The 27,890-nt window shown below is 43.6% G+C and overlaps 1 protein-coding gene across 2 annotated transcripts in view; it reads right to left on the reverse strand.

Moving 5' to 3' along the window:
• CDH6 (cadherin 6) overlaps positions 1-27,890 on the reverse strand; it is a 134,322-nt gene that overhangs the window by 30,460 nt on the left and 75,972 nt on the right. The window lies entirely within an intron of this gene.

Raw genomic sequence — 27,890 nt, forward strand, 5'->3', positions numbered from 1 at the left:
ATTGGCTAAGGAACTCTGCTATAGTTTGAAAAGATTCCTTCCAGTCTTCCCATCAAAGAATGTTGGAGGGCTGCAGAAGAGGCAAGAAATCCTCTGGGAAGGAAATTCCCCAACCTCTGGCACTCAGCCCTGCTTGTCCCCCCCTTTGGTATCATGGTAACTCTGTTGCTCCTAAAAAGAAAAGAAGTACTTGTGGCACCTTAGAGACTAACAAATTTATTAGAGCATAAGCTTTTGTGAGCTACAGCTCACTTCATCGGATGCACACGAAAGCTTATGCTCTAATAAATTTGTTAGTCTCTAAGGTGCCACAAGTACTCCTTTTCTTTTTGCGAATACAGACTAACACGGCTGCTACTCTGAAATCTGTTGCTCCTGTGGTCCTTCTCACAGAAGCCATGCTGCTATTGGCCCTCCAACCCATGCCATTGCAAGATCGTCTCTTTCTGAGGGATGTTCAGTTGCAGAATCTAATTTAACAGTGTTTTTACTGTCAACATTAACTGTGGATTTCTATCCAGTGCTAGTGGAAAGAAAGAATGCTCTGTGGTATTGCAGGAGGATCAGGGGAGTAGAATGATGCAACAGTGGAAGAATGATCCTACATTGCTGTCTACTTATTTCTCAGCATCTTCAGATGTACTGCCTACAGCACTATAGGAAACTTTCTGAGGAAGCCCCAGAACTTGAAGCCACAGCTCCATCACCAAAAGGCTTCAAAGGCAAGCTAAGCACAGATCAAACTGAATTGTATCTTTGCTGGTAAGTGGACCTAGAGTCCAAACAAACAAACAAAAAACATTCACTGCAGCATCTGTTTGAAGAGGAGTAGCTTAACGCAAACTAGGAAACTTTTAGTTCATGCCCACAGCATCCACACAGGGGTGTTATCGCACAGCACCTTGGTGCGCACTGCTATTTCAATTCCCCTAGTCCAAAGTGCAGGGCATTGTAGATGAGCCCTAAGACCACACATAACACACAGCAAACCAGTATGCTAAATTCAATGAGGAGAAGCAACAAACAACAAGAAATCAGCACACATGGCAGTCCGAGAACCAAGGCAGCTTGGGTCATTGGAGGATGCCAACATAAGAGGTCAGCAGTGGAGATTCCAACATCTTTACCTGAGAGAAATAAGACCTCTAGACCCTCGGAGGATCATGGGGTGATGGCAGATGGTCAGTGAACATAGCATGAGCTACTATTGCCCAAACCATCCTCTTTTCTCCCTAGAGTCTTCTCCTGCCTTTCTAGTCAGATGATGAATACCACCATAAACCTCCTCCCCTCCCCAGTGCTACCACCAGTTCAGCTGAATCATTGATAGTGCTAGGAGGAGCCTTAATGCAGACAAGGATACCTGAACCAGTCTCATTTTTATCACCATGTTAATTAAGCCTGGTTTCAGCTAATATCATGGTAAAAATAAGTCCAGTCATGGAAAACTTGTCTACCCTTGGGCTCCCACCATTCTAGTGGGAATTTTTTTTAATAACATTTCCTAATATGGATATAGCCTATAATGACAGGAGAACTAGTGGAAGTAGGATATTCCCAAGAACTAGGAGAGTGAAATTTAGGAAGTAAAAAGGTTAATGGATTTTTAATCACAGTTTAAATTTTTTATTTGTGTGGGTTTTTTGTTGTTGTTAATACTTATAATGATATGCTCATTTTGAGTATGCTATTCACCTCTGAGATATCTTTGTTTACTGTAAAGAGATCCAGATCAGATGCGGTCCCTGCTGCACAAGAGGAGATAAAGCAATAGTATTTTTTGTTCTTGTCACTAGTTGTTTAGTTTTCTTAAATAAATGCCTCCTGTTTAAGATGGACTATGATTCCATACATTGGAACAAACACATATTTGACTTCAATAATTAATTAACATTTTGACGTCTTAGTTAAAGATTCAGTACCTCCACCCTTTCAGCTAAAGGATTAAAGCTCAAAATGAACATGTTTTGAAACTGCCAACAGGTGGTCCAGCAAAGATAGGGAAGACAAGACTAGCTGTGACATTCCTGTTACTTCCAAGATAACAAAACAAGTGTGAAAAAGAAAAATCTTTGATCATGTAAATAACAGACACTCTGTTCTATTCAGGTTCTGGTGTAGTAAGCAACCTGACCAACATATGTTAAGGATGAAATATTTCAGAAATCTTGTTCTAGTTTTTTTGAAAACACACATTTATAGCTAAGACAGATTTGTAATTGCATCCAGTCTTACAACTTTCCCAAAGACCTGAGCAAATAAATTACTGACACCAGTTTGTTGGCAAAGCAGTATGTAAATTATTTATTTATTACATGACAGAGAAGTGCAAGAGATCATAGTCCATGCAACAACACATATTGCATAGATCTGAGACTAGCTATTATCCTTATCTTGTATGCAACTACTGAAGATAGAGCTTGCTATTCTGAGTAGTCTCCTTGAATCTGATTCATACAAATTCTAAAAAAGGTTCTATAGGAATCTGTTTAATTCAGTACATTGGGAAATTTCCCTAAAACCTTGATAATAGGTATTTGAGGGATGTGTCTATAAAATAAGTCTTGCATCAATCTTCTCACATCTGTCATGATCCCGGGTAAAGGAAGACAGGACTAATGGCAGGATTTTGGGAGCCAGGAACTGAAGCCTGGGGTCAGAGCCAGTATCAGGGTCGGAGCCATGCTGAGGATCAAGCCGGAATCAGAATCAGGTATCAAGCTGAGTGTTAGAGCTAGAGACAGAGTCAGGAATCAGGGTCAATATCAGGTATCAGATTCCGTACTGGGCTTCCAGGTGTTGATCAGGAGTCAGAATCCAAGTCAGAGCCAAAGTCAGTACTGGGGGTTCAGAAATGGAGAAGCAGTGCAGTCATTCCAGCTCGCTAAGGATCCACATTGTGGCCTGGGTACTTTGTACTATGCCCCATGAGCTTCTATATGATCATGGAGCCAATCAGGGATTGCTAAAACAACTGCCAATCAGATTACTCAAGGAGAAATGTCCTGTGTCATGCACCTACCGTGGATTGTGGATAGCATAGAGCAGCCAGGTTATGGCAGTGTGGGGCTGTTGACTGCCAGGTAGCCATGCAAACCTGGGTTCAAGATCTGATGATCCTTACAGCATCAGAACAGAATTTTAAATATGTAGTTTTGAGTTTGGTCCTTTTTCTTTTCCAACATACACTAGTTAGAAAAAAATCAAAAATTAATTCTCTAAAAAGAAAACCATCTCTGCAGAGGATAAAATTTGTAACATTCTCCTGTGAGAAGAATGTCTGAAAACCTGTTCTGTTATTCTAGATTCTGTTATCTACATTTGTCCTTAACCATTTGTTTTTGCCTGAATAAAAACTTCTCTACCAAACAATCTCTTTCTTTTTTTTCTTATGTGTCAAGATGTCCTAGCAGCGATCTGCTGTTTATGTGACCGATATGAGGAGGAAAATTGCCATTGTAACCATGTAGAAGAATTGTAAAAATAAAACTTAAAAGAAAACCAAAGGATTACACCTGAAGATACAGTTAAAAATAAATGGACGGTGTTGTATTCTATGCCTGCACAGTGCCTAGCACAATAGCTGGTATGTAGAATAAAATCAGTAAATAGTAATAATAAAATATCCCTCTCAATGTGAAGTCATTTTCCCCATACAGAAGACTCATTATAGGAGGATGTTCACTATAACCAGATGTGCCCATTCATCATCATCATCAAATGCACATAGTCTACTAAGGACCATTGTGAAAGCATTGTACTAGGGATCAGAGAGTGAAGTTCCCAGTTCTGGCTCAATCTTGAGAATCCATGTATCTCTGGGGTGGTCCCACCGATGACTCCAGGTATGGTCCAAGCATGCACCACTTCGTGTGTTGATGGAGAGTTTGAGGCATGGCATGCTGGAGTGTTTTTGTCCATCCTGGCAACATGGCTAAAGCAAATGCAAAGCTGCTTTTGAATGTAGTGAGTGATTGGATGAAGATCAGATCTCTGTGATGTTGTGTCATTTTGCACAAAACTGAAACACTTTATGTTTAGAATTTGGCACTTATTGAGCATATGGAATGCCTCTAGCCTGCTCCAAATCTGCCTGGAAGTGGGACCAGGCTTCTGACCCATATAGCAGTGCAATACAAAAGTCTGACAGAACCTAATCTTTGTCTCAATGCAGAAAATTTTTTTCAGTTGTGGATAAGACATTGACTTCATCAGGCAGTGGTAAAACCTATTCATCAGAGGGCATCTGGTTTACTGTGACTGTTTGAACTCTGCTTGCACCTATGTAGATGCAAATTGTCAAAGCTCTGCATGGTGCTCAATCCCACCAGTACTGGAAGTTCTAGTGGCCCAGCTCTGAGGTTCTTGACTTGGTCTTCTGCCAGGAGATGTTCAACCTCATAGTGTGGATGGGATGATGTCTTGGAAAACTTGAAGTGCGGAGCTGAAATTCTCTGGGTTCTCTACAAGCAAGGCTGTGTCATCAACACAATCTTGATTGGTGAACACCTCCAGGCAGCATAGAGTGGCTGCAGGGGAGCAGCCAATCAGAGGGGCTGCTGGAGTGACCAACTGGTGGCCAGAAGGGCCCCATAAAAGGAAGCAGCAGTGGCAGAGCAGTCAGTTTCTGCCTGGAGCTTGAAATGGGAGAAATGGGTGTCTGGCTGGCTGAAAGAGCATCAGGACCATGGACAGGCCAGTGCAGGCAGGCTGAGTCCAGGGGACTGAGCCCAGAACCTAGCCAGACTGGGTGAGGGTTCCAGGATGGGCCCTGCTGGTCTGGTTGAAGACTGAGCCTAGGGAGGGCTGCTGAAAGGACACAAATTGAGGGGACCAAGATGGACCTCTGTTGGGCTGTTAAAGAAGATTGTATCTCCAGGAAGGAAACCTTGATGCTACAGCCCCAACCAGGGCTGTGAGAAAGAACTAAAGACTGTATATCCTGGATCAGGGGACAGTGTGTGTGATTCAGCCAGAGGGCTGAGTCACTGAACATCCGACTAGAAAGGGGATGCCTGCAAGAAGTGGATGCTACCCCCATTCAAAACTGAGTGATTGCAGGCATGCATTGGCCAAAAGGGGGGTGCTTGTGAGAGGTGGGTGCTGACCCCGTTACAAGTAGTTGATGCAGACCAGTGCTCATTGGTTCCTAGGCACCCTTGAGCAGCTAAGGTGAAATATCATCAAGACCAGTAGCATATCCATTCCATAACTTTTGGATGTCCTTCTGTACTTCCTCTAGTAATGGAGGACGAGTGTCCATCCCTGGATCTGCCAAGTCTGGTAGCTCCAGACCATCATCAGCAGGTGCATGGTTCATCACACTTTCATAATGTGTTTTCTATCTGTTCAGGACCTCATCCATTGATGAGCAGGGAGAGAATGTTAGAAGGCTATTTATGGCTGCCAGCCAGGCACACGATCGTTCTGGAGGCAGGACACAGATTGTTGTGCTTTAGACTGTTGCCTGCTTCATTGACCACAGAGCTGATGTAGATCACATGATCACATTTTACCATGGCCCCAGAAATGCCTTTCAACTGTTTATGTTCTTGGACATCTCCCTGTTTGCATGCATCTGCCTTTTTTGCTAATATATCAAAGGGTCTTCAGAAAGCCAGTGTTTCTTGTGCGACAATCTGAAATTGATTCTTTCAGTGGCCGTGTGTGATACATGTTTATATGTGATAGCAGTATGTTTACCATGCCATGCAATCTCTGTCATCAGAGTGGGTACCAAAGTTATGTACGAGATCCTCGATAGCCTGTGTGTATTTCAACAGGATCCACAGAAAGACTGATCCACAGATTGTACTGTTATCGATCATCTGGCTTGTGAGGAGTTGGAAGATGCAGTGAGAACTGAGTGGCAACTAGTCTATGGTCTGAGTTTGCTGGAGCTACTGCGCCACTGAAGACCCAGTGAGAATTTCACTATAAAGCGATTTTTGATAAAGATGTGGTCAATTTTTTTCATGGCACATCCATTATTTGAAATCCAGGTCCAGCAATGGTCCACCTGAACCAGGAGCCCATGACAGACAAACAGTGGCACATAATGTCAAAAGCTGAGTCATTTGGGGAACCCAAATCAAAAGGGCCTATCATGGTTTTATACCCAGTTCAATCATAGCCAGTCACGGCATTGAAATTCCTGAGCACTAGCAACGTGTCATGTGGTGGAGTTTGCTGCTAGCTGGTGGTAGAAAGATCATTACAGTGCACTGTACCATTCTTCCAATATCACAGATTCTCGGTTGGTGTAAATTGCCATACCTCCATTCAATATGATGACTTCAATGGAGCTGGGACAATTTACACCCACTGAGGATCTGCCCCTAGAACAGAATATTCATCAGCAGTTGTACACATTACAGTACGCTAGAAGAATTTGGGAAGAATTTTGCTTCACTATGAATTGGACTGTGTGAAGTGCTAAGTGACCCCCGGGAACCACTGTTCAGCACGTTCAATGAAGTCAGTCAGAGTTGAGATTGCTCAGCTCCTCCCAAAGCTGGGCCTTTTAAATACAATTTTACCATATCCGGGTTCATTTTAAGGGTTATGCTGTATTAGCTTACTCTAAAGTTTCCTATGTAAGTGGAAAATAACTCAGAATTTGTCATCGCCACGGTTTCTCTCTCCTCACTGCATGGTTAATCCTTCTCATTTCCCTTAGTTTTCTGTCATCTCTTATGTCCACTGGTCCAGTTTCTAAGATGGCATGTATATCTATGTAAGCCCAGATAAAATGGAAAAACTTCTGTTGGTCCCATAAAAGATATTACCTCACCCAGCTTGTCTCTCTAATATCCTAGGCCCAACATTATTTCAGCAACACTGAACAATATTTCTGTTATGTTATACAGCCATGCACATAAGGCTGCTAGGGATGTTATAGGGTCTGTATTGTTTATACTGCTCTGTGGGATTCTGTGCCTCTATGCATGTTGCAGTGGACTCTCTGGCACACTGCGGAGGGGAGAGTATGAAAGTTAGGGGTGGGATAGCAAAGGAGTTGTGGAGTCATGAAGAGCTAAGTCACATGTTGGAAGAGCGTGTTCATTATTTCCCCCATACCTTTCTCAGATATGCTGTATCTCATTATTGTTCCTTTAGTGCACAGCCATTTCAGTCCAAGCCCTTTGTAACTCCTTTTCCTCTACAGTAAGAATATACCTTTTTTACAGGAACTCAATGTTATTCAATAGTATTCACTTCTCAGGTCAAATGAACTGAATGTGACAAAGGAAACTAAGGGGAAGAAGCTCTGACAATGCTGTTGCTGTGGAAAGTGAATGCAGAAGCAATTATATCATACTTATATTATAGTAAATTAATGTGCTTAATATTCAAAAAATTATTGGAATTGTTTCTGTTAAATCATCAGTAACTGGAAAAGATTGAGGATGACCAACAAATAAAGTTTTAGGATACTATAGGCACACTTTTACCTAATTTCACTTTAATACCATGGTTAAATTTAACAATCTGGTTCACTTTTAATGATTCACTGTCAAATAAAAACTATTCAGTTGTTCCCCTTTCATCTTCCCCAGAATCATCCAGGGCCAAAAAGTTCAAATGTGGGTGCTTAAAGTTAGGCTCTTAGATCCAGATTTAGCCACCCCAATTAGAGAATTCTATAGTTGGTTAAATATGGATTTAGGAGCCTAAGTTTAAGCACCTACACTTGCCTTTTTTTTTCTTGTGAGATGAATAACTATTTGAAAAGTAGTTCCGTTTCAAAATTGCCTGCAATCTGAGATAACTAATAGCTTCCTCCTTAGAAATGTCATTGGCAATATTGCCCTAAAGCAAAAGTAATGACAGTGACATATGCACAGAAATACAAAGAACGCAAGAAAGAAAAAGACACAAAGGAAAGTTTTGGCCAAAGTATCTGTACTATTTAATTTTAAGGTGCATGAATATATTTACAGCTTGTCTATTTATGTTGAATAAATAATTTCACTTAACACAAAAATGCCAGCAAATTTTTACTGAGATTTTAAAAACAAAAAATTAATCCACAGAGCACAAATGGAAAATATTCCAGCAAAGTATGCAGAAAGAATTTAAATGTACCTTTCACATACTTTCGGGACTAAGATAACACTATTTTAATATGAAAATTTGCTCTTCATGTGGCTCTGTGGAAGTGCATTTCAGTAGTGCCAGCCCTAACCATTCAAAACCCATATGAAAAACCCCCCAAAATCATGAGACTGGCCTGAGCTGCCAGGATCTTTCTGCTCCCTCCCCCAACTTGTGAGAATGGTGTTGGCTGCTTCCTCTTCCCCCCATCTCCTACTTAAAAACTGTTCTGGCTCCTGCAGTAGCTCTGATTGGCTGCTCTTTCTGAGGAAGCAAGGTAGTGGGGAAGGCAGCCAATCAAAGGGTGGTTACCCCCTTCATGAGAGGCTGGATCATCTATCATCATCATCATCATGAGACTGGCTGCAGTCCTGTCTGAGATCACATGACTCACCAGGAAATTGTGAAAAATGGAAACACTGATACTTTCTTTAAAATGTCATTTTGATGGGCAGTGGCAATAATTTTCAAGGGGAACCTACCTAATTTGGAAAAAAATTGTTCAATGAAAATGAGAACCCATCTAGAACCCGAGTGAATTCAAGGGGAAGATTCTCATTTATTTCAATGGGAATTAGATCAGGCTCTAAGTGCTTGGCATATATTTTAAAGGATTATGTAATAAAGCGCAGACTTATTTGCAGTAGGGAGCGTGTGCTTTTCATAACTTTTTGTTAAGTACTATTAGTAGTATTTGTATTTTTAGGGTACCCCCTAGGAGCCCCAGAAATGGACCAAGACACTATTGTGCTAGCTGCTGTATGAACACAAAACAAAAAGAGGATCCTTGCCTCAAAGAGCTTAAATCCCATGTTAATGGCATATTCAGATATGGAGCAGCAAACAACTTTTACCACACTCTGTTCTAAACAGTGTAACTAATCACATTTTTAAATGGCTTTGGATTGCACAGCATCTTCCTGTTTAGTTGTCACTATTGCCCCAGACCTTTTTACATTGCCTGAAAACTTTATGGGTAATGTTGTTTTCTACCCTACAGTCTAAATTCCATTTCATATTACAAATAGATTCATAGATATTAAGGTCAGAAGGGACCATTATGATCATCTAGTCTGACCTCCTGCACAAATAGAACAGTCTATTCATTAAATTTCAGAGCAGTTACTGCACTTCTTGAAAGGTCAAAGTCAGTCTCTCTTATAATAATCCAGAAATATATATTGCAGATTACGTCTTATTACTTACTTGTATTTATGAGGTATAGTTACCTCACAAAGGAAAATAACAGAACACCACTGGCCATCATGTACAGCCCCCAGCTAAAACTTCTCCAGCACATTATCAACGATCTACAATCTATCCTGGAAAACGATCCCTCACTCTCCCAGACCTTGGGAGACAGGCCAGTCCCCGCTTACAGACAGCCCCCCAACCTGAAGCAAATACTCACCCACAACTACACACCACACCACAGAAACACTAATCCAAGAACCAATCCCTGTAGCAAACCTCATTGCCTACTCTACTCTAGTGACACCATAAGAGCACCCAACCACATCAGCCACACCATCAGAGGCTCATTCACCTGCATGTCTACTAATGTTATATATGCCATCATCTGCCAGCAATGCCCCTCTGCCATGTACATTGGCCAAACCGGACAGTCCCAACGTAAAAGAAGAAATGGACACAAATCGGACATCAGGAATGGTAACATACAAAAGCCAGTAGAAGAACACTTCAATCTTCCTGGACATTCTGTAACATTTAAAAGTAGCTATAAAAAACCAAAAAAACTTCAGAAACAGACTTCAAAGAGAAACAGGAGAACTAAAATTCATTTGCAGATTTAACACCATTAATTTGGGCTTGAATAGGGACTGGGAGTGGCTGGCTCATTATAGAAGCAGCTTTGCCTCTCCTGGAATTGACACCTCCTCATCTACTGTTGGGACTGGACTACATCCACTCTGATCGAATTGGCCCTGTCAACACTGGTTCTCCACTTGTGAGGTAACTCCCTTCTCTTCATGTGTCAGTATATTTATGTCTGCATCTGTAACTTTCACTCCATGCATCTGAAGAAGTGAGGTTTTTACCCATGAAAGCTTATGCTCAAATAAATCTGTTAGTCTTTAAGGTGCCACTGGACTCCTTGTTGTTTTTGTGGATACAGGTTAAGACGGCTACCCCTGATACTAGTTACTATTGTAGTTCTGTTGTGATCATAGAATATTAAGGTTGGAAGGGACCTCAGCAGATCATCTTGTCCAACCCCCTGCTCAAAGCAGGACCAATCCCCAATTTTTGCCCCAGATCCCTAAATGGCCCCCTCAAGGATTGAACTCACAACCCTGGTTTAGCAGGCCAATGCCCAGACCACTGAGCTATCCCTCCCCCCATTAATTTTTTTGTCTCTCTACTAACTTGATAGTGAAGATGTGCCCAACTGTTTGAAATATTAAATAGATAATAGGCAAATGGCAGATAAAATCATTGGTTCACTCTTGGCAGGACCTGGAGTCACTTGTGCACTTCCTTTTCCAGCTAATACCTTCATTTCAAACTGGATATTTACAGACTAACAGACTGCTGTCTAGCTATGAACTGATTCAATCCTGTGTGTAACTTGAGGTTACGCGGCACTCAGAAAATTCCAAACACTCGAAATGAGATTTGCCAGCCCTATAGAATTATACCTGCTTCTATTTAAAAACCATAAACTCTTCCCAACATTCCCTTGGTCCATTGAGGCTTGGCACTCCAGCCAGCATTAACTCATCCCTTCCATAAATCGCCCCAGCCAGCATCAATCCTTTCCCTCCACTTGGTAGTGCCACATTTAGCGGAGAAAAAGGTTCTACTAAATCCATGAAGTTCCAAATATGCTTTTGTATTGCCTGCCAAACATATACAAAAACTTACATAAAACTCCTGCATCACCACTGCAAAAACACATACAAATATTTGATTCAAAACAATATAAGATTTGTTCCACATACTAAGGTGGGCTTGTCCCCTTTTCAGAGCATAGGACCACTAGGCTCCTGTATTCTGGGTAATCTTGACCCAACTGTTACTGGAGTCAGGAAATAAGCTCATGGTCTTTTAATCACATAGTTACTACATAGTATCTGGAAAAAACTATTGCCAATATTTTAAAAAAGGGTGCTTATAGATTTGGGGGCTAAGAAGCTGCTGACTATTCAGCAGTTTTTAAAATCAGGCTATATATTTAGGTGACTATAAATAAACTTAGGAGTCTAACTGCAAGCACACAGTTTTGAAAATGTTGGCTTAAATCTTCAGGAAAAATAGAATGGATGCCATGGATCCTGGCAAAGAATGGGAGGAAGTGGCTGCTCTGCTTCCAAATTTTCCTGGAAGTAAATAGCATTGCAGAGAAGCCACAGTAGGGGAGTCCCCCACGCTACAATATGTAGCGGGTGCGGAAGCATTAGACACCTGCAGTGCATTCCCATGGGAGCTGCAGGAACAGGGGTTTGAAGTAAACAGGACTCAAGTACTACCTGTTTTCACATTATTCTTTTTTTTTGACAAGCTCAAATGAGAAACGCAAAATGACCCAACCTTATAAGAGCTTGAGAAAGTAATTCTAGATTGATGGCCATCAGAAAAAGCTCAGCTACTTCCAAACATAAAGATGGGACTATAGAGATGGGATTTCTGCATGTGATGGGTGTGACAAGGTGGCTGGCCCCTTTTAAGAGGGTGTTGGGTCCCATGCACCTGTGACTCGTCAGCTGCTTCCTAATTGGGTTTTAAGAGAGGGCATCTGGGCCATATAGATGGGAAAGTGTGACAACAGAGTGGATCAGTCAGGAGACTGAAGGTGAGAGCTAGAGATCAGGGGACTGGAAGAGGTCTTGGGGGGAAGCTGCAGAGACAAGGAAGCTCCACAAGCTCTCCCTGGGAATAGGGAGAAATTGTCAGCAAGCCAGTGGGCTTTCCTGAGCTGGAAAGCCAGTGCTGGAGGCTGAAAAGGGCTGAGTTGTTGGACTGTGTTTGGGTAGAAGAGTTATGAAACTGGTCACTCTCAGCAGCTTGAATGGCTTGGAGTGGTGTCCTGGAACAAGGGCAGAAAGGAACTGGGCACCATATGCTGATGGATTCCTGGGGATTGAAGTAGAAGTGAAGTCTCTGGTGAGAAGAACAGAAAATTTCTGAATTTTGAAATGTTTTTACTGTGGAATAGAAAATTATCTTTTATCACAAGGATTCAGTGAATTACTGCATCTGTACATTAATAAATCATGCCTGGGTCTTTGAATTGGACAGTAAGAGAATGCTCTTTTTATAGCCGGGCCAAAGGGAAACTGAGGTGCACACACACCTGTTTGAGAGCCGGAGGGCTCTTGAGGTGGGGCTGCTCTATGACAATGGGCTTCTGTACCCCTCTCTTCTTCCCCCCACCCCCAAAACTCCCCTATTTTGTCATAATACCACACAGCATGATGTCAGAAAGGCTAAAGGTATTTGACAGTGCTCATGTGGCTATTGAAGTATAAAAACTGAGCCCAAAATCTAATATTCTGGTCAGGTCTGAATGTTACTATTGAGACTGTACGTGTGAATTCTGTAATAAACACAGTAAATGGAATGCAAAGGAAACAATGAGACCATGTAATATTCCTGTTTGTTCTTAGTGCAAGTTTGACACATCTGTTTTGAAATTAACATAAAAAATTGTCTTATTTGTGAACTAGCACTCAGGTTTGTTGTGTTTAAACTGACCTGCCCAGTAAATCACGTGTTAAGTAATATTATCAACTCACTGTAAGTCTCAGATTGTTTACCGGTGGATTCCAAGTGAATCCCATTAACAGAGAATGGCCCACCATTCATAAGTAGCTTCCTAATTCTGGCAAGTCTGAAGCACACCACATCAAACTCTGACTTTGCAGAGTCACGTGGATGAGCAGAAAAATCAATGCAAAAACTAAACAGCAGGAAAAGAAAAGAAATTCTCTAGAATTCAATATATAACACTGTTGAAATATTACAATACAAATCAAAATTTATTAAGATCACCACTTCAGAGAGCAATAGGCTGAGGGGAAAATACATTAGTGCCAAGAACTAATGACGAACTAATGACAGAACAACCTCAGTGATTAACAGTCCAGAGCAGAAAGATAGTTTTGAGACTCTGAAGTGGCTATGTTTTAGAGTAGCAGCTGTGTTAGTCTGTATCTGCAAAAAGAAAAGGATTACTTGTGGCATCTTAGAGACTAACCAATTTATTTGAGCATAAGCTTTCGTGAGCTACAGCTCACTTCATCGGATGAAATGAGCTGTAGCTCACGAAAGCTTATGCTCAAATAAATTGGTTAGTCTCTAAAATGCTACAAGTACTCCTTTTCTTGAAGTGACTATGTGATCAGAAGGCAAACTGAAGATCAAAGACGGTGGCATTTGATTTGTCAAAAGAAAGAAAGTGGAAGAAAATCAGGGAGTTGTAAATAGTAGCCATTTGGTGTCAGAAGTGCTCATGACTTCTGCCATATGATAGGGATAGTAGTTCTGTCATGTGATTGGGGCCAGGAAAAAAAGATCCGTCTCTCATTGCCCAGATTTGTTATATCTGCTGGGCATACTGCAAATCCTATCTTCTTTGCCTCTTTGTTAAGGCGGTTGAGGGCTGAGATAGAAAAGAGTAAGTGCAATTCTTTTGTTTACGATGTGATTTGTAGGGTTACCAACTTTCTAACTGCAGAAAACCAAACACCTTTGCCCTGGCCCTGCCCCATCCCTTCCCCAAGGCACTGCCACTACTCCGCCCCTTCTCAAAGGCCCCACCCTCCACTCACTCCATCTCCCTCCCCCTCGTCACTCACTCTTCCCCCCCACACTCAATCGCTCATTTTCACCAGGTTCGGGCAGGGGGTTTTGGAGTGGGAGTGGGAGGGGGTGAGGGCTCTGGCTGGGGTTGCAGCTCTGGCCTGGGGTTGGGGATGAGCAGTTTGGGGTGCAGGAGGCTGGAGACATGGGGTTCAGAGAGCAGGAGGGGGCTCGGGTGGAGCAGGGGGTTGGGCATGGGAGGGGGTGAGAGGAACAGGCTCCAGGTGGCGCTTACCTCAGGTGACTCTTGGGAAGCAGAAACATGTCCCTCTGGCTCATAGGCGGAGGCGCGGCCAGAGGGCTCTGCTCGCTGCCCCTGCCCACAGATGTCACCCGCCCAGTTCCCATTGGCCACGGTTCCTGGCCAATGGGAGCTGTGGAGCCAGCGCTCAGGGTGGAGGAAACACGCGGAGCCTAGAGACAGCAGGGACATGCTGGCAGCTTCCAGGAGCCGCGTGGAGTCAGGGCAGGCAAGGATCCTACCTTAGCCCCACTGCGCTGCCAATCGGACTTTTAACAGCCCGGTCAGCAGTGCTGATCAGAACCACCAGGATCCCTTTTTCACTGGTGTTCCATTCAAAAAGTGGAGACCTGGCAATCCTATGTGATTGACAATTTATGGCAGGGGTGGCCAACCTGAGCCAGAGAAGGAGCCAGAATTTACGAATGTGCATTGCCACAGTAATACATCAGCAGCTCCCACCACCCACCCCCGGCATCTCCCACCCACCAGCAGCCCGGCTAATGAGCACCTCTCCCTCCCGATCAGCTGTTTCGTAGTGTGCAGGTACCTCTGGCGGAGAGGAGTGAGGGCACAGAAGGCTCGGGGGGCGGGAAGGGGTGGAGTGGGGGCAGGGCCTGTGGCAGAGCCAGGGGTTGAGCAGTGAACATTCCCCAGCACATTGGAAAGTTGGCACCTGTAGCTCCAGCACCAGAATCGGTGCCTATACAAGAAGCTGCATGTTAACTTCTGAAGAGATGCATGTGGCTCTGGAGCCACAGGTTGGCCACCCCGATTTATGGGATAGGTCCACGGAGCACTCAATGGGCACCTATATGTCTGCTTAAAAATGTGAATCAATAAATAAATATCAGTACTGTGGTGTGTCACACCTTTATCAGACCCATCCTTCAAAATCACAGCAATAAATAGGCCTCCACCCTCTGGATATGTGAAATCAAACACGTACATGCATTTCATTGTGAATTTTGCATTTATTTCTAAAAATTATAAAACAAACTTACTGTGTCAAAGTCACCCCTAGTGTTAATGAGTTTAATGGAGCCAGACCCAGGATGAATTTGATCAATTTGGTTTCCCTTGTGTTTGCGTTTCCTTTTCTTTCCCATTTTCCCTTGCTTCTGCTGTATATCTTGAGGTATTGCTCCTGGCTTTTTCAGTGTGTTTTTCTTCAGTTAATAATCTTTTCAAGGTAAAATAACAATACGTAGCTCTTAAATAATGCTTTATATCTTCAGCCTCAAAGTGCAGTGCAAACATTAACTAATCCTCACATCACAAAGGAGGCAGGTATTATTCAGATAAGTTTGTTTTCTCCTTAAGACCATTCTTCCTTCATGTCACCTTTCTCTCCAAATGCATTTCTTTTATGATTCTGCCCACCCTAGTACAACCCCCAGGTTCCTTGTTTCCCACTAGCTATCTCTCAATATTTTGTTTTTTCCTATTGGATATCACTTCCATTTCCTTCTCTTTATCACACTTCTTCCTTTGGCACTAGATCTCACTCCCCTTACTTCATCTCCCTTTCCTTTTTTTTGCTTTCCCTTTCTGTGCCACCCAAAATCTTTCCCTTTGTCACGTCAAATCCCTTTCCATTTGTGTCTCTACTTTCATCCCATCTTCCTTCTCTCTCTACTACTCATTCGATCCCTTTCTCTCTCCCCTGCTATGTTTCCTCTCTTATCATGCAGCCTCCTTTGTTCACCCTCTGACCCTGGAATGCTAGGTCCTGATAGGTATTAAATTGAGAAGCAGGATGGTCTGGTGGTGGGTGGGTGGGGGGGGGTCAATTATCTGCTCTGCCACAGACTTCATGGGTCACCTTGGGCAAGTCACTTAATCCCTCTGTACTTCAGATCCCTTACCTCACAGGGTATTGTTAGGATACATACATTAAGTGTTCCAATACAATGATAATGGTGGGGTAAGTACCTTAGATAGATGATTTTTCTCTTGGGGATAATGTTCTTGATTTGATGGGCAACTGTTGTTCTTTCAACCCCTCCACCCAATTAGTGGTGGTTGCAGGTGTTTTCATCCCTTCTCCCATGGAGTGCTGTGCGTGGGTGAGGAGGAGCTACCTGCCTCCCAATTCTCCCTGGTTGTTTCCCATGCAGAGAATAGCTTGCAATCCACCTGGTGCTGCATGCAATTCTTCTAAACCTACACCTCTGCAATAAATATATCATGATTACTTAGGTTGTGGCACGCCATCCTCTCTTTTCATCATTTACTGTGCTCTTGAGCGTCCAGAAAGTTCCACAGCTAATCCGCTTTACTGGGATAGGACAAGAAAGCATTGGAAGGTGTAAGCACTCTCACTTCCTAGAGTCTAGTACCTTTTCTCTCTCTTAGACTTCACAGCTGGGATGGTTTAAGCAGTGACAGTGGCCCAGGAGTTTTCTGTTCTGCACAGCACAGTGCTGGTACTGTGCTCATATGTAACCCATGACTGATGTGACTATACAGGTCTCTTATTCTTATTGGCTGCCTCTGTTGGGCCAGATCCTCACCTGTACGCAAAGGATGTATGGCACAGCTGAAGTTTAAAGGTATCTTTGTGCTCTTCTGATCCTAGGGCTGCCTTGTGCTGGTCCACTCCCGTCACAGGCTACTGTAAGCTACTCCAGCTGCCAACGGCACTGAGGAGCTATTGCAATGGCCAGGGCTAAGTGAGTTATCCCAGCCATGCTGCATAGGCCCCGGCATTGAGTGGCCCTAACCCATCCAGGGTTTCAAATGTTGTAAGATCAGAAAGGATTGTTGTGATCATCTACTCTGACTTCTTGCATGCACAGGCCATAGAATTTCACCTAGTAATACTTATATCACAACAAAAAACTACTGACTGAGCTATCGCATCTTTTTTTAGAAAGACATCCAATCTTCATTTAGAGACTGCAAGTGACACTGAGTCCACCACCTCCTTAGGTAAATTGTTCCAATGGCTAATTATCATCACTTGAAATAAGGTGCCATTTTTTTATAGTCTGAATTTGTTTAGCTTCAACTTTCCAGCCATTGGCTCTTGTTATACTTTTGTTTGCTAGATTAAACAGCCCTCTACTATTATAAATCTTCTTCTCCTTGAAGATACCTATAGGTCATGATGAAATAATCTCTTAACCTTCTCTTGGATAAACTGAACAGACTGAGCTTCTTCTACAGTATTACTGTAGGTCCCAAAAGACCAGGACCCAGACCCCACTGTGCTAGGCACTGTACAAGTGAATGAGGGAGGCTGACATCATGGGCTAGTCAAAGGGTGCAGTTGACCTCTTGATACTGAATGAGGAATGATAGGTAGGGTAGGGATAGGTCATGAAGGGCCCTAAAAGTGAAGACAAGTAGCTTATATTTTATGCAACAGAGGTGGTACAGTGATGGAAAGAGAGGATGACCTGGTCGGAACAATAGGCTAGGGAAATGATCTTTGCAGCAAAGGGTGTTTTGTTTGGGAGTCCTGGGTTCAATTGCCTTCTCTGCCACAGACTTCCTTTGTGACCTTGGGCAAGTTACTTAATCCCTCTGTACCTCAGGTCTCTTATTGCACAGGGGTATGTGTGGGGCAGGATTGCATTTGTCACAGACAGAAAGAAGATGACAGCCTTGAGGAGATGTTTTGAATGGATGGAAAAGGCTACATCATGGAGATGTTATGTAGAAAGAATTGACAGGATTTAGGTATAGCCTAGATGTGAGGACCTTGAAAGAGATCTGAGATGATAGGCAGGTTACAGAGCTGTCTGACAGGCAGGATGATGGTGTTGCCCACAGTGAATTGGGCGGGGGGGAAATGTAGAGTTCTCTTTTAGCCATGTTGAGCTTGAGCTGATAGCTAGACATCCACAAGGTGATGTCAAAGTGACAGGCTGAGGTTGTAATTTGGAATGCAGGAAACAGATATGGATTAGAGAGGTAGATTTTGTGCTTGTGGATGATATTACTCAGAGATAAGATGCAGAGGGAGAAGAAAACAAACCAAGGAGAGAACCTCGTAGAACTTCCACAGAAAGTTAGAGGGCAGATGAGGAGTATCCCCCAAGGATACATTGAACCTGAGATTGAGCAGTAGGAGGAGAACCAGGAGAGGACAGAGCCATAGAAACCAAAGGAGGACAAGATTTCAAGAAAAGATTTGTCGATGATGATGATGAAGATGGCTGACAGGTCAAGAAGGAATGAGAATGGAGTATCGATTCTGAGCTTTGGCTAGAAAGAGATGCAATTCATGTTGTTCAAATGAGCTAAGTTTACCATGTGATCTTGATTGTTCTAGTGTGTAAAACTGATGTTTTATCATTATTTACTGTTCCATCAATTTTTGTGTCATCTGTAAACCATAGCCACAACGATTTTATATTTTCTTTTAGATCATTCATAAAAATTATTGAATAGCACTGGGAATAACTGAATAGCATTGAATGGGATTCAACTTGAAACAACCCCATAGGACGATGATTCCCCATTTACAGTCACTTTTGGAGATCTAACAATTAGTCAGTTTTTAATCCCTGGATTCAGGAGAGCTCCTCCAGGACATGGATCCACCAGGTTTAGCAATGCTTTGCATTGCTAATCAGAAAGAGTGCAGGCCAGGACCAGGACTACTATATTTAAATATTTTACATATATTTCAACACTTTATGCTCGATGGCTGTTCATTTCATGTGACTTGGTATGTCACTGTAATTTTGACTGACATACCTCTTTCATTTTTCATATTGTTTGTATAAATAATACATATTATAGATGAGTTTTAGTAAAGGCATCAGTGTTTACTTGCTAAAAATTTTTAAGAGCAGAGCTATGGGGTCATCCCTGAACTCATGAAACAAAACTTGGCTATTAAATATTCTCTCAATTTTATTTATATCTAAATCTAAATCTATATATCTATATATGAGGGGGAAGAAAGGGAGAGATTAAAAATGATTTTATTACATAGTGTATACACTTCAGAGGCTTGGATTTTATTTCCTGACCACTGAAGACTTGAAAGCCACAAAAAAGCACACAAGTCATTTGTTATAGGAGATGGAAAGATTTTTCCCATCATGCAAATTTGGCACCACAATCCAACAGTCAGATAGTGCATTCAAATATGATTCTTCAAGGCTAACTAGGAAAATTAGTTCGAAATATCAGTGATTATTTGTCTGTTAACAACAAAAACACACAAATGGAATGAAACACATTCATGTATGTCTCTGTGACAGAATACAAAGTCTATAAGGGGAAGGATAAGCTAAAATACAGGACTGGTGGTATTTATTACTTGCTGGGTTGCTGGAACTATGTTATAGTGGGGGTGCTGATGGTGGAAACCATATATTTCGTGTTTCTTATTACTACTTCAGGCCAGCGGGTGCGACAGGATAATACAGGGCCAGACATAAAACCCAGTGAGGTCAGTGAGAGACATTCCATTTAATTCTGTGGGTTTGATCCAAAGCTCCCCAAGTACTATGTTGTAAAATGGTGTACATTTAAACTTGGTCAGTTGGTTTCTGCTTCTGTGGGATTTTAAAAATGAAGGGATATGCTATCTGTGCCTTTTATCTAGTGGGGTATCTAATGGAGAGAACAATGGAGTGCAGTTAATATATTTATTCATTAATATGTTTATGGAGCAGAGGCATATTAAATATAAATATTACCATCCAGTTAGATATTTCTTCTTGTGCATGTCAACCTGCTCGCTTGCCTTGTAGTTATACAGAGATGTTAATACATAGGGGCTATTTGTGCTCTGATTTGGAAAAATGGAATACAAAAGCTAGGCATTCTTGCGCTGTACGCACAGTACCCATTGAAGCAGTACCTGTGGATTTAAGGGAGAGATTTTCTAAGGCAGAAATGGTGGTTTGGCACCCTTTGAATTACCATTAAAGGTCTTTGGGAGTTAGGCTATCAACTGTCACTTGTGCCTTGGAAAAAACACTTCCCATTAGTGTAAAACAGGCCCCAGATACACACACGTATTAATTTCTTTCTTTGTAACTCTGGGCACACATTTTGCCTCGTATGCCTTGAGCACTGACTTTAGGATAATCTCCTAGTCAGTCACCGTACTGTCAAAAAAATCTCCCTGAGGGCATTCATCTGATTTAATAATTATCCGTATTATCAGAGCTCAAGTCATGCTGGAACGCTCCAGAATGCCATTCTGGCAGTCGGCTGGGGAACTGCAGTGGCATCCCACTACTTCTAGTACTGTCAGTTACCGGAAGTACATTCCTAGCATCTCTGTCAGGTTGGAAGTGTGTTCTGGCACATCTCTTTGTAGGACTGAAGCATTGCATATTGTGCATGTTTCTCAAAATCCAGTAAATACAAAAATGACCAAATTACAAAATCTAGGACTGAGCCATGGAAAATCTATTAGCTCGTATCTTGTCCTTCCTCCAGATTGTCAGTGTAGCAAATTTTCCTGCCGTAATTTGTTCAGGCTAGTTTTAAATTATTTAAGTATTGGAGCTTCCATTCCTAAATGGCATGCAGGAGGTTTATGTAATGCAGAGCCAGTGTGATATTCATCTAGTGGCTCTGCTGCAAGGTGCTTTCTTGCTTTGGGTGGGCTGGCTGGCTGGCTGTAGAACAGAGAAGAAGAAGCAGCCTTCAGAGATCTTCTAATATCCCTCCTTCACAGATGGGGAATGGGCGGAGATTTGACTGCACTACTCCAATGTGCTTTGCTGATATGCCAGGAGGAATAAATAAATACCTACCTCTTATATAATGCTTTTCATAAGTAGATCTCAAAGCACTTTACAGGGGAAGTCAGTATCATTATCCCCATTTTGCAGAAGGGAAAATGGAGGCGCCGGGAGCTGAAGTGACTTGCCCACAGTCACCCAGCAGGCCAGTAGCAGAGCCAGAGATAGAGCCTGGGTCTCTTGTATCACAGGCTGTTGTTCTCTCCACTAGACCCACTGTAGCCCCTGTACTCTGTGCACGGCATAGGGCTGTTAGAGGGTGTGTTCCTCTCAGAGCAGGAAGAAAACTGAGGCAGATTGTGACTCGCAGGGTCAACGTCTGTTTCCTGATCTGCTCTTGGGGCAGCAAAATTACACATTGCCCCATGCATGGGGCTGTGTCAAAGCCATAGTTCAGCCCTTAGTAGTCTGTAGTCCAGTCCTACAACCTGGTCATGCAAGTATTCTTTCCACACACTCAAAGTGTCCCTTCCAGCTAAGGCTTTCATAACTTAACAAACATTAATCTAGCACCTGTGTGAGTTCGGCACTACTAATTATCCTCATTTTACAGATACAGAAGTAGAGGCACTTTGACAAGTGATTTGCCCAAGGTCATGCAGGAAGTGGTGCTGGAACTAGGGGTAGCTTACGTCAACCTAATTATGTCAGTGTCTATATTACAGCCTTGCTCCTGCCTATGTAAGTGCCCTAATACACCGACATAGTAACTCCACCTCCATGAGAGATGTAGGGCTTGTGTAGGTAGGGTGATGCAGTCTCTGTGTAGACACTGTGTTACTTATATCAGCTGTTGGCTCTCATTCTTTTCAATTTCACAGCTCCATGCTGGAGCCCTGAAACTGACAAGAAAGGTTGGCAGGCTCTTTGCTGTGAACCCCGCGCCCAGCTCACAGCTTGGGCTGTCACCCCAGGGTGGGTGGAGGGCTCCAGCAAGAGCCTGGCTGTCCCCAGGGCTCCCAGATTGCAGCTGGGCTGCCGCCCTGACCCCCGGCTCACCATTCGAAGCTGGGCTGGAACTCGGGTTCCATGCTGGGAGCCCTGCTGCCCCTGAGCTTGGAGCTGGGCTGCTGCCCGGGCTCCCGCTTCCTCACTATGAGCTGGGGTGCTGCCCAAGCTTCCTCCTGGGAGCCCAGCTGCCCTCAGGGCTCCCACCTCCCCTCCAGGAGCCTGGCAGCTGCCTTGCAGGAAACTTCACACCTTCAGTCGACCAAACTCTGTAGTGCAGACCAGGCCGTAGACTGTTCTGCTGTCTCGAAACACTTGCCTGGGAAACTTTTCAGTGTTTATCAGGTGTCAAAATTGTTCTTCAGATCATTCACTTTAACTTTTGCTTGATTTATTTAATTCCAAAATAATATTAGTTTTGCTTGTGAATTCCCCATCCTCTGAAAAAGCCCCAACAATCAGTCAAACAATGGAAAAACAGTGCTCTAGCTTTAAATACTATTGCATCAACTATGATTTTACTTCTCTATGGAGTATCATGGCTTCAGGGGGTTAGATGAAATATAGATTAATGGAGAACTGCTGTCCTCATGGGGAGACCCACTCATAAAGATGAACTATAAATATAAAGCAATCCCTTGGTCTTAAAATCCAGAAATGTTTTTACTGGGAGATGGCTGAATAAAACATTATGCTTCTTCAGCAGGTAACAGCCTCTTACTACTCCCTGATGGATGCGCTTGAAAGCAAACTCTCAGCCTTTGCTTACTGTCAAAGGTTACCCCTTGATAGTCTGAATGCTTGATGCTGACAATCATGTCTGGCTGTATGTGTGTGTGCTTTATATAATATATAAACACAGAGCTGGAGCCAAACAAGTGAGGATATATGTTTAGATTCAAATCCAACTTTCCCAGTTCTGGGATAGGGAGGGAGTGTTTAGAGCCCCAGTTCTGCTTCACTCCGATCTCTAATGTCTCTAGTTACCTAAACACTCCTTGCACCAGATCTAGGGAAGGGGAAATCTGGGGAAAGAAATCTCTGCAAGGGTTCCCTTGTGAAAATTCCCCCATAACATCATATTCCACAATATTGTCCCCTAGTGGAAAAAGCTGTGAGGCCTATCCCCAAACTGGACAGATCCCTAGGGCTCTACAGGGACCTATGACTGTCCTCAAAGGAGGCCCTTTACTTCCACTTAAGGTCTGATCCCTGACGCTCCCCTGCCCAGGAAAGTGGCTCCATTGGAGCCATGTTAACAGAGATTCCCTTGGCCAACACTGCCCTTTGTTACATTCTCCCACCTACCGAATATTCCCAAATTACATTAGTCAGAGTGCAGGATGAGTGATATTTGGTCCTAGGCTACTGACCACTTAGGATTCAATATTTCATGAACTAGGAATGAGGGTTTACTTCCACTGAAGACCCAGGAATCTTTCCAAATCTTCCCAGTGGGACGGCAGCATTTGTGTCTAGGCCTGCTGGGTTGTGCAGTATCCAGTACTGGGCTTCATTGTATTATTCTGTATAATACATTTTGGAGGTGCCTAATGTTTATGAGGTATACTTGTTCTCTCCCTCTGAAGTCTGTATGTTAGAACAATAGAAAACCAAGCACCCATAAAGCACCCTAAGTATTTTTTTAAGAAACTAACTAGACTTCTGTAAAAAATTTTCCAGAAGAAGAATAATACATGATGGCGTGAAAAGGTCTTATCAGAGCTCTTTTGGAATGACATGCATAACGCACTAGGAGTTTTATTACCCAGGAGTAATGCAGCCAGGCACAAACTCATGCTAACAAAAAACTGTAGTGCAGACAACACCATCTTGTATTTACCAGAGTTCCTCTAGACAGGGAGTTTGACCCCCACCATTATGCCTCTTGAGAGTTGCTGACTCCCACCTGCAAGAAGACAAATCTGGTATGAAATCAGCAAGGTACCATGCTGTGGAAAGTAGCTATGGCTGCTCCCCACTACAATCTTTCCTGTTTCAGGCTCTTTAGATCTGTGGACACCCAACACTATAGGGCTCTGGTGAAGTGGCTTCCAAGGGGTCCCAGGTAGGAGGAAATATGGCTTGGGCCACAGGTTCTAGTTATTTTGCCTTCCCCCATTCACTGCTGGAAGAGGAGGGGAGAACTTAATCTTTTATTCAGTGTCAGATTTAAAGTTAGTGGGACCCTATGCGCAGCTTCCTTTTCGCACCCCCTCCCAGGGACCTAGCCAAGAAAAAGAACATTCTCTCATCTCCCTCTCCCGTTTTTCATTCTTTTTTTCTTCATCCTCCTTCTATATTATAAGTAATGGGAAGTAAATGAAAATAAAGTGAGGTACCTTGATTGGGGCAAGGGTTGGGGTGCAGGAGGGAGTGCAGGGGTCAGGATCTGGGAGGGAGTTTGGGTACTGAGTGTGGGCTCTGGGCTGGAGCAGTGGGTTGGGATGTAGGAGGCAGTGTGGGGTGCAGGCTTTGGGAGGAAGTTTGGGTACGGGGTGCAGGCTCTGGGCTGGGGCAGGGGGTTGGGGGGCAGGAGGGTAGTGCTTACCTTGGGCAGCGTGGCTTCCAAAGCAACCAGCACACACATCCCTCCGGCAGCAGCTCCTAGGCAGGGAGGACTGGGGGGTCTCTGCATGCTGCTGCCCTCAGGTGCTGATTGGTGCTCCCTCCACCACTATCCAGCCAATAGGAGCTGCAGAGTCGGCGCTCGGGGAGGGGGCAGTGTGCGGAGATGAACCCCCCAGGGGCCACTTCTGGGAGTAGTGCAGCGTGGAGGGAGGGAGGCCGAGCGGACAGGGAGCTGCCTTAGCGTTGCTAGCACATCTCTGCATGCCCCTTGGGGAAATGGGGGCAGTGGGTCTCCGTGTGCTGCCTGGGGCTGGGGCAGTGCACAGAGTCGCCTCCCCCCGAACAGGAGCGCACAGAGACCTGCCAGCATCTGGCCGCTTCCAGGAGCGGCGTGGGGCCACCGGCCACAGCATGCAGACAGTCTGCCTGCCTGCGCCCTGCTGCGCCTCCAGCCAGGACTTGGGGGCAGGTTGTCAGATGAGATTTGTCCTGAAATTTTTTTTCATGGTAAATCCACTCCTGCTTTTATTACTAATACATCTGCTGAATTCTATTTAGCCACACACAAAGGATATTACAAGTTACTTTGCTTTACTTCCTTTTGCCCTCCAGCATAAAGAAATAAAATTGGCCAGGCTGGAAGGACATCCCAACAGAGACTCTGGGCTGATTATGTGAACATGAGTGAATACATGGCTAATGGCAGCAGCAAATAGCCTCTTCCTTCTTACAGATGTCTCCTGGTGAATGACAACACCTACGGTTCAGTGAAGGGGGAGGGTGGGGCTCACATCCTACAGGGCTGCGAGCTCTAAAAGTATCAGATCGGTAGTGATCATTCTCATGTACAGTAACCAATCCAGCAAGGCTCCTGTAGAGTACTCCTCAGTAAGACACCATAAAAAACATTGATCCCTGTGTTTCAGAAGCAAGTCTGGGCGTGGAAGGGTTGTGGTTATCTTTTTGCATGGTGTAACTCAAGAATGCACTTTGCTATGATTTCACTGTTCATAGAACGAGCGAGTGCTGGTTCCCACAACCTCTGTTCCCACTCCTCTGAAAATCTGACTTGCATCTTTACCCCTTAGCCCTAACTAGGAATTTATTCCTCCACAACCTTTGTTCTTGTTTTTCCAGGAGACTAAAAAATCAGAGCAAGGGGAGTGGGGCTCCCTCCACCACTATCCAGAGCGGATTCTTCACTTTCCTTCCTCTGCCATCTCAGATTCTCCATAGAAATGCAAGCTCTGTTGAACACTGAAACACATGTAGTGCATGCTGAGGTTTCTGTTTCACCACAAGAAAGCAAAAAGGAGTTGCCGGTTGGCAAGCTGCAGTCTGCATTAGTGCATTGAGGTTAACAGCAGCTAGTCACATTACAGCACATTTTTCAAGTTTATGTTTTGAAATGTTATGCTGACTGACCAGAGCTCTCAATCTACTATTGCTCCAGTGTGAACCAAGGTCCCCAAAGGAGAAAAACAGCAACAAAAGTCAAGGAGGTAGCTGGAAATGCTGGGACTTTATTTTTAAAAGAAAGTTTCCCTAAACCTCATGGTTCAATATTCCTGCAGAATAAATTACAACCACTAACTGTGGAATAACAGTTGAGCTTTGCCAGTGGAGGGAACTTTGAGCCTGAAATGAGGGACTTTTTACAGGTTAAAACATGTTCTCTGCGTGTACTGCATTTATGACATTATGATCATTATTAATTTATTATTTGTATTGTGGTAATGCCTAGGAGCCCTAATCATGGAGCAAAATGCCAGTGTACTCTGTGCAATACAAACACAAAACAAAAATATGGCTCCTTCCCCAAAGAGATTACAAACTAAATAATCTAAGACTTTGATTTCACTGCAGTCATGCAGTTTTTTCATACCCTGTATGATGCTGTGTACCAGGGAAAATATTAATGCATTTTTAGCTGTCTCTTTAAAGGCATTTTTGTGGCTGGAATTCTAGAGGAGAGGCAGCACCATATGTAGGGCCCTACCAAATTCACAGCCATGAAAAATAGGTCATGGACCATGAAATCTGATCTCCACCTGTGAAATCTGGTCCTTTGTGTGCTTTTACCCTATACTATAGAGATTTCATGAGGGATACCCATGTTTCTCAAATTGGGGGTTCTGACTCAAAAGGGAGTTGCAGAAGAGTCAAGGTTATTGGGGGGGTCACCATATTGCCACCCTTACTTCTGTGCTGCTTTCAGAGATGGGTGGCTGGAGAAGGCAGTGCCCCACCACCAGCAGCGCAGAAATAAGGTGGCAATACCATACCATGCCTCCCTTACTTCTGTGCTGCTGCTTTCAGAGCTGGAAAGCTGGAGAGTGGCAGCTGCTGACCGAGGACCAAGCTCTGTAGGCAGCAGTGTAGAAATAAGGGTGGCAATACCATACTCGGCCATCCTTACTTCTGTGCTGCTGCTGGTGGCAGCTCTGCCTTCAGAGCTGGGCTCCTGGCCAGCAGCCACCGCTTTCCAGCTGCCCAGCTCTGAAGGCAGCACTGCTGCCATCAGCAGCGCAGAAGTAAGGGTAGCAGTACCGCAACTCCCCCACAATAACCTTGTGACCCCTCCTGTAGGGTCAGGACCTCTACAATTACAACACTGTGAAATTTCAGATTTAAATAGCTGAAATTGTGCAATTTATAATTTTTAAAATCCTCTGATCATGAAATTGACCAAACAGACTGTGAATTTGGTAGGGCCCTAACCATATGGCCAGCCAGATCAATGCAAAACACCAGCAAGAGGGAGGCAGAATTGTACAGTGGTTAGGGGATTTAGGCACCTCTAATTTAATTCCCTGTTCTGCCACAGACCTCCTGTGTGACCCTGAGCAAGTCACCATAGGGTAAGCAGTGCTTAATGTGTGCCAGGGCTAAGCCCCGGCACCTCTAGGTTTGGCAATTCATAGCCCTGGTACCTCTGTGCTTGCTGCATCAGTTTATGAATGTAAAAAATTGCTTGAGCCCTGGAAACTTTTTATTACAAATTAAGCACTGAGGGTAAGATTCATAAAGGTACTCAAGCATCTAACTCCTATTCAAAGTGACGGGAGTTAGATGCCTAAATATCTTTGTGAATCCAAACCTTGTCTCCCTCTGCTTCCATTCCCCATCAACGTCCCTATCTAACAAGTGTGTTGAGAGGATAAGAACATCAAAGAGTCTGGGATGCTACAGTAACGGGGCCACCTAAGTACCTAAAAGAGCTAGATAGAGATACTCTGCACACTACCAGTAGCCTGTGAACAACAATTTGAACATCTTTGCAATATATGATTCATGGCAATGCTATAGCACTTTACCAGGAAGTGGGGCCCAGAAGGAGATCTTTAGGAACCTCTTCTGATGGCTAAGGTGTGGCCCTAAACGTGAGTAATGGAATGGGTGGCTCATTAGCAAGGTACAGGTAGAAATAATTTAGTTCAAAGATAAAAAGCAAGGAACTAAGTCAGTAGGCCACAGAGTTAACAGAG

Source organism: Dermochelys coriacea, chromosome 2 (assembly GCF_009764565.3).
Source record: "Dermochelys coriacea isolate rDerCor1 chromosome 2, rDerCor1.pri.v4, whole genome shotgun sequence".
NCBI lineage: Eukaryota > Metazoa > Chordata > Testudines > Dermochelyidae > Dermochelys > Dermochelys coriacea.